This window comes from Schistosoma haematobium, chromosome 1 (genome assembly GCF_000699445.3).
Source record: "Schistosoma haematobium chromosome 1, whole genome shotgun sequence".
Taxonomy (NCBI): Eukaryota; Metazoa; Platyhelminthes; class Trematoda; order Strigeidida; family Schistosomatidae; genus Schistosoma; species Schistosoma haematobium.
This window is the reverse complement of record NC_067196.1, coordinates 92309488-92323330: the sequence shown is the minus strand read 5'-3', so window position 1 is coordinate 92323330 and position 13843 is coordinate 92309488.

Sequence of the window (13843 nt, the reverse complement as noted above, 5' to 3'; positions counted from 1 at the left end):
GACGACATTCGGAGAACATGTCCAAGCCACCGAAGTCGGTGTTTCAAGATGGTGACACCAATTGAATTATCGTCTCTGTGCCCGAACACACGATGCCGAACCTCTGCATCACTGACATAGTGTTGCCACTGAATGTCAGCAATCCTTCGGAGACAACGATGATTGAACACAGAGAGTCGTCTAACGTCCTCAACTCGGAGAGGCCAGTTTTCACAAGCATAGAGCAAAACTGCTCTCACCGACGCGTTGTAGATCCGACCTTTTACAGCCAGACTAACATCACGAAGGCGCCAAAGGTGGCCCAGATTGGCATAAGCCGCTCTGGCTTTCACTATTCGTGCATTGATCTCATCACTCACACTCCCACCAGCACTTATGCAGCTACCCAGATACACGAACTTCTCAACTACGTTTATCTGCTCACCGTTCAGGGTGAGTACAGGATTAGAATCCTGCCAGTCTTGTAGAAGTACTTTGCACTTCGAAGGTGCAAAGCACATACCATACCTACGGACATTGATTGCCAACTGATTAAGTGCGGATTGCATGCCTTGGGCATTATCGCACAGTAAGACAATATCGTCCGCATACTCAAGGTCAAGAAGTCTTTCTCCAGGCAACAGATCCACACCACCATTACTTACATTCATCAGAGCTGTTTCCAGAATGTCATCGATGGCAAAGTTGAAGAGGAATGGTGAGATTGGGCAACCCTGCCTAACCCCACTGCTCGAATGGAACAATGGAGAGAGGTGGTTGTATGCCTTCACTCTGCCTGAGGTGTTTTTATACAGGGCTTTTAGGATGTTAATAAACTTCTCAGGCACACCCTTCTTCAATAGACAATCCCAGAGAACAGTCCTATCCAACGAATCGAACGCAGCCCTGATATCAAGAAACACTACGATTGTTGGCCTTTGAAAAGTATGGCGGTGTTCTAACATTTGGCGGAGGGTGAAGATATGATCAATACATCCTCGACCTGAACGAAACCCAGCCTGCTCCTCGCGAGTCAATCTTTCTCGGGTTTTGAACAACCTACGAAGAATGACGGAAGCCAATAGATTGGACGCAATCGGAAGTAAACTTATCCCCGATAGTTGTTACAAGAACGACGTGAACCCTTTTTAAAGATAGGGACAACTATCGACTCATTCCATGACGTTGGTACACTCTCTAGTTCCCAAACCTTTGTAAACAACGTCGTCAATTCCTTAGTCAAAAGTCACCACCATCTTTAAAAAGAGCCGGAGGTAAGTCATCTGGGCCAGGTGATTTGTAACGCTTCAAGAGTTGGAGTTCCTTGCGGACTTCCTACTCATTTGGTGGATCAGTCGTCACCGGCCATGGAGGGCAGGACAGTCTGACCGATGTTGCCGGAGCAGCAGGCCAGTTGAACTGCCCTTCGAAAAATTCTGCCCATCGTCCAAGACGTCGATGGATGTTAGTGATTGGCATCCCATCATCCTCGCAGATTGTTTCACTCACACCAGACTTCTTGCTGCCAGTGGCTCAGATGAGTTGGAAGAGCTTCCGGTAGTTACCAGATGCAGCTGCTGCTTCCAGCTCATTAGCACGCATCGACCACCAGGCTTCTCGGTCCTTACGCAAGCTTTGCCCGATTTCCTTACGTAACATCCTTCGTTTATGGTCATACTCACGGTCACCCGGAGTAGACCGACGGGCTTCAATGAGTTGTAAGGAACCAGAAGAAACCCAGTGCTTAAAAGCGGGACGTTTCGCAAACCCACAACTGACTGTTCCCGCCATTTTCATGGCGTCATGCAATTGCAACCAATGCTCATCTATACTTTTCGGTGGAGTGGTAGCTAGCCTAGAGGCTAGCTCGGTTCGATACTTACTTGCAACAGAAGTTGCAACCAGCTTGCTAACATCAATCCGTTGATGGCGTTCACTTCGTTGTCCACTGAAAAGTAAGGCAAGATTGGCGCAGACCAAGGCATGATCAGAGTCCAGACAGGTACTCCAAAAGGAGCGGCAGTCTTGTACACAACCACGCCAGCGGTAGCTGATCGCGATGTGATCAATCTGAGTCCAGGCTTGAGATGCAGAGGGAGGACGCCAGGTGGCACATCGGCGATGACTGTGCCGAAAGTTAGTGCTAGCCAGAAACAGGTTGTGGTCTGTGCAAAGTTGCAGTAGACGGTCCCCGTTATCTGACCTGCGACCAACGAGTCCCCATCGGCCACCTAAACGACTCTCTTCTGTGCCTAGACGCCCGACCTGAGCATTCAAGTCTCCGGCCAGTACTACAATATCTGTCGAACGCACTTTCTGGAGAAGAACTGATAACTGGTGGTAAAACTCATCCTTGATTGCATCCGGGCTGCAATCTGTCGGGGCATAGGCGGAGATGACGAGAAGACATCGTTTCTCACGCCGATTTCTTCTCACTTTGATGGAACTTTCTAATCTAACAGCACATAACCGACTGTTAATGGGGATCCAATCGACTAGTGCTGCCTCAGCTCTAGCGCTTAGTGCGACACCAACGCCAGCAAGACCGGACGAAGATGCCACAGGGTCCCCGGATAAGCGCACGTAAAACAAGCTTTTCGAAGCGAGTGGTACGGGATTTGGCAATGGTTTTCTTACAGATATTACGGTATTTTTGGTATTCACGCTTAAATGGTGCATGACCTGTCAACAAGAATAAGTCCCAGAAATGTTTCCTACGCTTTAACAGCTTCCGGGTTTCCTTATTAATCCATGGAGGGCAATGTGATAGCTTACGTGCTGACCATGGGATAAACGGCGACGTTACGGACTCGAATGTAGCCTTAAACTTATTCTATTCATCTTCGATCAATCCATCCACGTCGACCGACCAATCGGTCGAGATAGCACAGTTTCTGATTCCCGGAATATTGGCTCACCGGATATTGGGACGGGTGGAGCAGATACGAATCGTATACCATGTGTCCTAATCTTAAAGTGAAGTACAACGTGATCACTATTCACTAGTGGGGGAAGGTGCTGGATGTCAAAGACATCCTCAGAGTGATGGGTGAGGGCGAGGTCCAGCACTGACGGATCATGTTGCAAATCAATATGTGTCGGTTTTGTGATACATTGTACAAGTGCACACTGAATAACAGTAGATAAAGGTCGCTATCGAAACCACTACCTAGAGCTGTAAGCTCAATCCAGTTGATGTGCGGTGCGTTGAAGTCCCCAATGATGAGACAACATTCTGCCATACTCCAAGAACAACAACCGCGCTCTACGGATTGGACGTTACTTTCAGGCCGAGGTTTTTAGTTTTATTTTTCTAGGATTCTCGCAGAGCTGGATGAATTATTTTTTCTTGGAATTATGGAAGTTAACTCTATTCTTAACTACTAACATATAAACTGTGAATTTCATGCCATATGATAAGTTCTGAGTTTAACTTACGGTATTTATGATCATATTCATACGCTAATTCATAATCATATAATTACATATATTCATTTGGACTATACGATCACACTATACTTTGTCACTTTGAAGCCATATATAATCATATTTGACGAAGATTTGCATTCCATATCTGTATTCTATTTCTTAAGGAATATATGGTTATATCGTATTTGAATGCCTTAACCCACGTACTTTATGTATCTACAGGATCTATTCAAACCTCTACCTAATATCAAGAAATATATATAACCGTGTATGTTAAAGGACTGTATTCACAATTTTATGAACTATCATTTAAATCGTATTTGGATACTAAAAAATATTTGATTTCCGAAATTACCCGTTTAATTCGGTGAGTCTGTAGAATTATGGTTTACTATGATATTAGTACTGCTCTAATAATAGACCTAATCCTAAATTTGTAGATTTGTCATGATATAACTGCCTAATCTATAAGATCTTACGTGGAAGTCACACCATCGACTACACCAACTCACTGTATCGTATCAATTACCAACACATGATGTAGAACAAGGTTAGGCTAGGGAAGGAACAATATATTTAAAATGAATAGGAGATATAAGGTAACATTCAGATGGACCACGCCTGCATGGTCAAGCCATGCTATCCGATCAACTCCAATCCATTCAATTCATTGTTCGCGCCTTCTCCATTGTTAGGTATTTCTCCGCGTTAAATATTGAATATCTATTTTCTGAGTAGTCTCGTGTTCAGCTTTGTGGATTGTGTGGCTATTGTCCAATGCCACTACACTACTCTCCCACCAGAATCAACGTGATGTTGGTTCGATACCAAATTGGATGGGATCGTCGCGCGCCGGAGGTTACCAAGGATAATAAGAATCCTCTGGGTATTGATAAGCTGAAAGATAAATCAAAAGAAAGCGGCAGCATCTGGTCGGGAAATACATGTAATAATCTTAAAATATCTGCCTTCATGCTTAAAACGCTTGAAATGACTATTTGGGTGAAGATTATTCGAGCTATAAAGAAAGGCATAATAATAATAATAAAACGATGCGTTCTTATAGTCGTTGGTTAATAACTTAACGTATAGGTAGTAAGTATTTTGTGTTTAGAGGTATTAAAGTAATAAATGTTGTAGAAATATTAATATTGGTATTAGTTTTGGTTTAAATTGTGAAACCAATTTACAATTATGCCGGTATGTTGTCCATATGAGTTGATTTCCAATTGCATATGTATTAGTAGGCTAACTGAAGGAACAAAAATATTACCGTGGAGAATTCCAACTAGTGTTCCAGTTAGTTTGATATGGTTTATTTAGTTACGGGGAGATTTTCTCAACCTCATTTTTACTTGACCGTGATAGAATTTAGTAATACTACTAATACACATGAATGTTCATCAAAACAAAATTTAAATACGTGAGTGATGATTATATGAATTTGGGACAGATAGCTAGGAACAAATCGTTAAACATGAGTGTATTCGTAAGAGACATGCTCTAGACTCAATGTTCTGATCTGTGGCAGACTATTTATTTGTATTTATACTTGCCGGCTGATTGGGCATACAAGTTAGTTGCAAGTATGCAGTTTATTATAAGGCGGAATACGATTTAATTGAGATATAGTGGTTGTAAGTTATTAAAATCAGTTAAGCCTATGGGTCATATTACGAAGTGATGTGGTGCTGCAAGATGTATTTAACTAAATAAGTTTTTACAAGATGATTAATAGTGATTGATGCTCATGTGATTATCAGGGAGTACATAAGTTGTAACCAAGGGAGTACACTCCCAACTCATGTCTATGATAATGGCTTGAACCTTAGTCAGTGTTGGGGTAAATTCGACATTGACGTTTTCAGTTTGCAGGAGATTTGCTCGACTGCTTATACTGATTATTTGCATGCATGATTGTGTCGCTAAACCATCAATTAGACTGACAAGGTTTTGAGATATTTACTGAATGAGCAACTGATAGAGAAACCTACTGTAATCATCTGTAGTGAATGAAGATAAAAGAAAAACAACACTAGTGATAATCATAAGTCAATTTGCTAACCAAATTTGTTAGTTTCATTAATTTTATCAATCATATTACGTGATTGTCAAGTTATGACAATGCTTTATGACGATATCCTGAAACTATTAAATTTAACTAGTTATAGTGTTGATTGAGGATTAGCCAGTGGAAAAATAGGTATTTTTGCTTTAGGTGATTCGAAATTATCAGAAATTTATCACGTTAAAGAATCCGAGACGCCTAATTTAATTATAAATTTCAATTCAGAAATATTCGTTTAGTGTTAATTCTAGTAGGCTACGGAGTTTTGATTTTAAACGTTTGTTTAGCCAAAAGCTACCTGGGAATTTAGTCATTTTACTAATGCAGTTGATAGTACCAAAATTTTTAATCTTATTATCTAAACTATGTTCGCATTTTAGGCTGCTAATATGATAAACCAATCCATAAACCCAAATACGATTAGCAACAACGACTATGATGGGTTTATTGATAAATGTTAAAGGCGATTCAGATGATTTCTAAATTCAAAAGATATGAAGACATAGTGTAACGTATGTACGGGCCAGGTTAACATGCAGGTTGTTGACGTATATGATGATTTAAAAATAATGAACATGACCAGAAAATAATTTTAAAGTTTAGACTTCTTGTCAAACTTCTGGCAGGAATATGATGCGTTATAAACATTCCATATGAAGTTACTGCATTTAGCCTAGGGACACTTACAAATATATGGCAAAAGGAACCGGAAAACATATACATGTTAGTAAAAAAATCATTAAGTAAAGTAGTTGAACTCGCCTGGATTATTTTTGAAAATTAGATTATTCAGTGGACGACAATATATAACGCCATTCGTGAGGAGTAGTAATGATCCAAGAGTATCCAGAATAAAACATGCAGTATGGCAATTAATTCCAGGGTGCTTGATGCTGTTGAGGTTTTTGCCACTCGCTCGGATCAGAACAACCGAATGAATCCAGATAACTGTGTGTGCCATTTAAAATGAACTTATGATTGCAGAAAACTTATAGCTGAAACTCACCGTATTTTTTTGGAGAAGTGTCATCCTCGTTGTTTGGCAATGGAACTCGAGAATATGAAATTAGGCAGGCAGTGGTCGGTAAAAAGATATTACAAGATAGTGCATCGTTTAAAACAGGATGAGGTGTTAAGTGAAGGAACACTGAGAATTAGATCCAGATAACTATTTAGTCCTTGATTGCATTGTTAGTCAATGTATATTTACGCTATTTACAGGTCATATTTGCTAGAGCTTGATGTTTAAACAAGACTATGTCGCTGAAGCATGTAAATGCTATTACAGCTTGTTAACAAATCATCAAAGCTAATTAGTTAATATAGACGACCAGTTTTTATTATCGATTGAGCTAGTTTGTCATGAGGACTAATCAATATAACATTACGATAATGCATGTGAGCATTAATCAGAGGACTATTGGAATACAGGGTTAACATAAATATAAAATCGATCGAGAAAGTTGAAGTGGAAATAAGGATTAATAATAATAGGTTGCGTTTCTTTAGTTGGGCTCACCAATGTAGAATTATGATCTACTATGATATTAGTACTGCTCTAATAATAGACCTAATCCTAAATTTGTAGATTCGTCATGATATAACTGCCTAATCTATAGGATCTTACGTGGAAGTCACACCATCGACTACACCAACTCACTGTATCGTATCAATTACCAATACATCATGTAGAACAAGGTTAGGCTAGGGAAGGAACAATATATTTAATATGAATAGGAGATATAAGATAACATCCAGCATTCACCACGCCTGCATGGCCAAGCCATGCCACTCGATCAACTCCCGTCCATTCAATTCATTGTTCGCGCCTTCTCTATCGTTAGGTATTTCTCCGCGTTAAATATTGAATATCTATTTTCTGAGTAGTCTCGTGTTCAGCTTTGTGGATTGTGTGGCTATTGTCCAATGCCACTACAAATTTACTCAACGAGAAACAGTACCACTGTCCTTTTAAATAGAGCGCGCGTAACAGCTAGAAATAAACCTCTCTGCACATGAGGAGTTGCGATGATGTTGTTCAAAGTAATACCAAAAATACATATGGGATGGGAATCTCATGAATCCAGGATCATCAAAACATCCTTCAATACAACAAAGAAGGAGAGGATCACAATGAATTTTGTCCAGTGAAATACACTCACCAGCGATTTCAACGAACGCAACAAACATGAGTTTCATGAGAAGCTGCAGTCAATCTCACAGACGTGCTCAGGAAACAACCTAATAATCCTGATGAGAAAACTAAACACCAAGGTTGGAATGGACAACACCTAGTATGGAGATAACATGAGACGAAATGGACTAATTGGGAGAAACGAACGAAGATGGTGAGAATGGTCAGAAGAACCACCAAATACAATGAACAACATGGACACGGCTGAAAAATTTCGAATTCGTGTATGACTTAGCTCTTCTATCCCACAAACAGCAACGAATACAGTTGCAGACATCCCGTGGATCGCAACATGTTCAGAGGAAAACAATTTCCTGAAATACATACAACACAGAGAGCAAACAACCAATCACACTGGATCGACAGGTCTTGGACGAGCTGGAAAGTTTCAAGTACCTGGTCAGCATCATGGATAAATAACGAGGATCTTAAGTAAATGTGAAGGCACAGATTGGCAGAGAAAGGTCAGTATTGCGACAATTCAAGAACACATGGAACACTAATTAATTGTCACACAATCCACGTTGACACAATTCTGTTTCACAGACCAAAACATTCAAGAACTACTACAACCATCATCAAAAATGTACAGGCACTTATAGACAGTTGTCTACACAAGATACTCAATATTGGTTGGATGGATATCATCAGCAAACAATCACTATGATGGAGAACAAACTAGCTTCAGATTAAGGGAGAAGATGCTGGAGGTGGATAGGACATACATCGTGGAAATCACCAAAATCCATTATAAAAATATCCCTAACTTCCAATCCTGAAGGTGAAAGGTACAGAGGTAGACCAGAGTACACATTTCACCGGGACTTCAAGGCAGACATCATAAGAATGAATAGGACTTAGAAACGACCGGAAAGGAGAGTTCAGTACATAGTTTGTTGGAGAATCCTGGTCAGCGGTTTACGGTCTACGAAAAGTGACACCTGTAGGTAGATAGTATTTCTATTGTCATTTTCACTGATTAGGTATGTGAACGATCCGTGGAACACACTATGCTAAAGAACAAATCATATACGTCAACAACCTGCATGTTAACCTAGCCCGTACATACGTTACACTATGTCTTCATATCTTTTGAATTTAGAAATCATCTGAATCGCCTTTAACATTTATCAATAAACCCATCATAGTCGTTGTTGCTAATCGTATTTGGGTTTATGGATTGGTTTATCATATTAGCAGCCTAAAATGCGAACATAGTTTAGATAATAAGATTAAAAATTTTGGTACTATCAACTGCATTAGTAAAATGACTAAATTCCCAGGTAGCTTTTGGCTAAACAAACGTTTAAAATCAAAACTCCGTAGCCTACTAGAATTAACACTAAACGAATATTTCTGAATTGAAATTTATAATTAAATTAGGCGTCTCGGATTCTTTAACGTGATAAATTTCTGATAATTTCGAATCACCTAAAGCAAAAATACCTATTTTTCCACTGGCTAATCCTCAATCAACACTATAACTAGTTAAATTTAATAGTTTCAGGATATCGTCATAAAGCATTGTCATAACTTGACAATCACGTAATATGATTGATAAAATTAATGAAACTAACAAATTTGGTTAGCAAATTGACTTATGATTATCACTAGTGTTGTTTTTCTTTTATCTTCATTCACTACAGATGATTACAGTAGGTTTCTCTATCAGTTGCTCATTCAGTAAATATCTCAAAACCTTGTCAGTCTAATTGATGGTTTAGCGACACAATCATGCATGCAAATAATCAGTATAAGCAGTCGAGCAAATCTCCTGCAAACTGAAAACGTCAATGTCGAATTTACCCCAACACTGACTAAGGTTCAAGCCATTATCATAGACATGAGTTGGGAGTGTACTCCCTTGGTTACAACTTATGTACTCCCTGATAATCACATGAGCATCAATCACTATTAATCATCTTGTAAAAACTTATTTAGTTAAATACATCTTGCAGCACCACATCACTTCGTAATATGACCCATAGGCTTAACTGATTTTAATAACTTACAACCACTATATCTCAATTAAATCGTATTCCGCCTTATAATAAACTGCATACTTGCAACTAACTTGTATGCCCAATCAGCCGGCAAGTATAAATACAAATAAATAGTCTGCCACAGATCAGAACATTGAGTCTAGAGCATGTCTCTTACGAATACACTCATGTTTAACGATTTGTTCCTAGCTATCTGTCCCAAATTCATATAATCATCACTCACGTATTTAAATTTTGTTTTGATGAACATTCATGTGTATTAGTAGTATTACTAAATTCTATCACGGTCAAGTAAAAATGAGGTTGAGAAAATCTCCCCGTAACTAAATAAACCATATCAAACTAACTGGAACACTAGTTGGAATTCTCCACGGTAATATTTTTGTTCCTTCAGTTAGCCTACTAATACATATGCAATTGGAAATCAACTCATATGGACAACATACCGGCATAATTGTAAATTGGTTTCACAATTTAAACCAAAACTAATACCAATATTAATATTTCTACAACATTTATTACTTTAATACCTCTAAACACAAAATACTTACTACCTATACGTTAAGTTATTAACCAACGACTATAAGAACGCATCGTTTTATTATTATTATTATGCCTTTCTTTATAGCTCGAATAATCTTCACCCAAATAGTCATTTCAAGCGTTTTAAGCATGAAGGCAGATATTTTAAGATTATTACATGTATTTCCCGACCAGATGCTGCCGCTTTCTTTTTGATTTATCTTTCAGCTTATCAATACCCAGAGGATTCTTATTATCCTTGGTAACCTCCGGCGCGCGACGATCCCATCCAATTTGGTATCGAACCAACATCACGTTGATTCTGGTGGGAGAGTAGTGTAGTGGCATTGGACAATAGCCACACAATCCACAAAGCTGAACACGAGACTACTCAGAAAATAGATATTCAATATTTAACGCGGAGAAATACCTAACAATGGAGAAGGCGCGAACAATGAATTGAATGGACGGGAGTTGATCGAGTGGCGTGGCTTGGCCATGCAGGCGTGGTGAATGCTGGATGTTATCTTATATCTCCTATTCATATTAAATATATTGTTCCTTCCCTAGCCTAACCTTGTTCTACATCATGTGTTGGTAATTGATACGATACAGTGAGTTGGTGTAGTCGATGGTGTGACTTCCACGTAAGATCCTATAGATTAGGCAGTTATATCATGACAAATCTACAAATTTAGGATTAGGTCTATTATTAGAGCAGTACTAATATCATAGTAGACCATAGTTCTACAAATTAACTGTTTTGATCGTAAATTACACATCATAACTACTGTTTACACTTTAATTGCATCTACCCCAGTTGAAGTGACATTGTACTGAGTGCTTCGATTTTGCTTTTGTGTATTTATTGCATCGAAGCATACTTGGTCGACTTTTACTTGATTTATTTAGTTAAGGTTTGAAAATCCTTTTACATATCCTGTTTCTGTCACCGTTCTAGTTGATCTAACTGTGCAACCCGCTATTAAACCGTCTACCCCGAAACAATCAATGAGTGACACCTCATTAGATATTGGTGGGCATGTTGCTACAGCAGCAACCGGTGACCCAGATAAAACAATCACTATCCCGAGTGGTTCTAATGTGGATGCTACGACTGATGGAATATGGATGACACGGAAACGCAGAAGATTAGGAAAGACAGCTGAAACTAATGAATGTTTACTTGATAAGTCCTTGGTGGACTCTCAGACCAATCCGCCAAAGTCCCATAGTAAAGCATCGTCTAACATTATTGTGAGTCACTCGCTCGACTCCCAGAACTCTGTTGCAATAAAAACTAATCGTAAGATACCAGTAGTTAAAATACAGGATCTAACGTCACGGTCGAAAGCTGTGAACACAGTTTCAAAAGAAGCTAAACCCCTCCCTAGCTTAATTATTTGAAATCTAAAGGAGTCGAAAGACAACGACCCTGCTAGAAGACATGCACATGACCTGCAGTTAGTGGAGTCTGTGGTAAGGAATGTACTACGTGAAGAGGTTTCAGGGGTACATATTACAAAAGTAATACGACTTGGTAAATGGGTTGGAGGCGAGACCCGACCAAGAAGGATCCTGAAGCTGGTTCTCGGGAGTTTTGAAGAAAGAGACATATTATTGAAAAGCGCACTAAAAACTCGTGCCCCAAATATGCGTATTCGACCAGATTAGCCGCTTGAGGATCGAATCAAGTGGAAGAATGCTCTTACGGAGTTGAGGACTCGCAAATGGCGAAAATAACCTTACCATTAAGGGTTTCGGGTAGTCAGGTCTTGGAAGCCAATGCTTCCGAGGCCTGTATGGGTAGAACGAATGATTACCAAAACACCTTAAGTGTGTGCTACACGAACGCTCGTAGTCTTAGAAATAAAACGTCCAAGGTAAGTCTGATGCTTACTCTCACCCTTTCTCTTTCTCCTGGTGATCGACTGGATCATGAAGACGTCAACGTCTGAAGGAAAGCGCGGGATACAATGGACATCTAAGATGCAGTTGGATGATCTAGACTTCGCAGATGATCTGGCCCTTCTATCCCAAACGCAACAACAGATGCAGGAGAAGACAAACAGTGTGGCAGCAGCCTCAGCAGCAATAGGTCTCAATATACACAAAGGGAAAAGCAGGATTCTCCGATGCAACACAGAATGCACCAATCCAATCACAATTGACGGAGAAGATTTGGAAGATGTAAAAACATTTACGTATTTGGGCAGCATCATTGATGAACAGGGTGGATCTGATGCAGATGTGAGGGCGCGGATCGGAAAAGCAAGAGCAGTATATTTACAACTGAGGAACATCTGGAACTCAAAGCAACTGTCAACCAACATCAAGGTCAGGATTTTCAATACAAATGTCAAGACAGTTCTACTGTATGGGGCAGAAACCTGGAGAACTACAAAAGCCATCATCAACAATTGTCTACGCAAAATACTTCAGATCCATTGGCCGGACACTATTAGCAACAACCTACTGTGGGAGAGAACAAACCAGATCCCAGTGGAGGAAGAAATCAGGAAGAAGCGCTGGAAGTGGATAGGACACACATTGAGGAAAGCACCCAACTGTGTCACAAGACAAACCCTCACATGGAATCTTCAAGGTCAAAGGAAAAGAGGAAGACCAAAGAACACATTACGCCGAGAAATGGAGATAGACATGAGAAAAATGAACAAGAATTGGATGGAACTAGAAAAGAAGGCCCAGGATAGAGTGGGTTGGAGAATGCAGATCAGCGGCCTATGCTCCATTGGGAGTAACAGGCGTAATTAAGTAAGTCTGATGGTGGATGAATTATGTCCCGATATAATTGTTGTTACAGAAACTTGGTTCATCGTAGATATAGAATATTCTCCCATCATGGCAGGCTATATCTTTATTAGAATTGATAGAGTTTTAAGTCGCAAGGGGGGAAGCATAATGTGAGATAGCATGTTGTAAGATTAAATCTAGAAATGGGTTAGTGACTATAGGGGAATATACCGTAGTCCGTGTTGTCTTGCTGACGACTTTATCTGAAGACACATCTGTTCTTGGAGTATGGCAGGATGTTGTCTCATCATTGGGGACTTCAACGCACCGCACATCAACTGGATTGAGCTTACAGCTCTAGGTAGTGGTTTCGATAGCGACCTTTTATCTACTGTTATTCAGTGTGCACTTGTACAATGTATCACAAAACCGACACATATTGATTTGCAACATGATCCGTCAGTGCTGGACCTCGCCCTCACCCATCACTCTGAGGATGTCTTTGACATCCAGCACCTTCCCCACTAGTGAATAGTGATCACGTTGTACTTCACTTTAAGATTAGGACACATGGTATACGATTCGTATCTGCTCCACCCGTCCCAATATCCGGTGAGCCAATATTCCGGGAATCAGAAACTGTGCTATCTCGACCGATTGGTCGGTCGACGTGGATGGATTGATCGAAGATGAATAGAATAAGTTTAAGGCTACATTCGAGTCCGTAACGTCGCCGTTTATCCCATGGTCAGCACGTAAGCTATCACATTGCCCTCCATGGATTAATAAGGAAACCCGGAAGCTGTTAAAGCGTAGGAAACATTTCTGGGACTTATTCTTGTTGACAGGTCATGCACCATTTAAGCGTGAGTACCAAAAATACCGTAATATCTG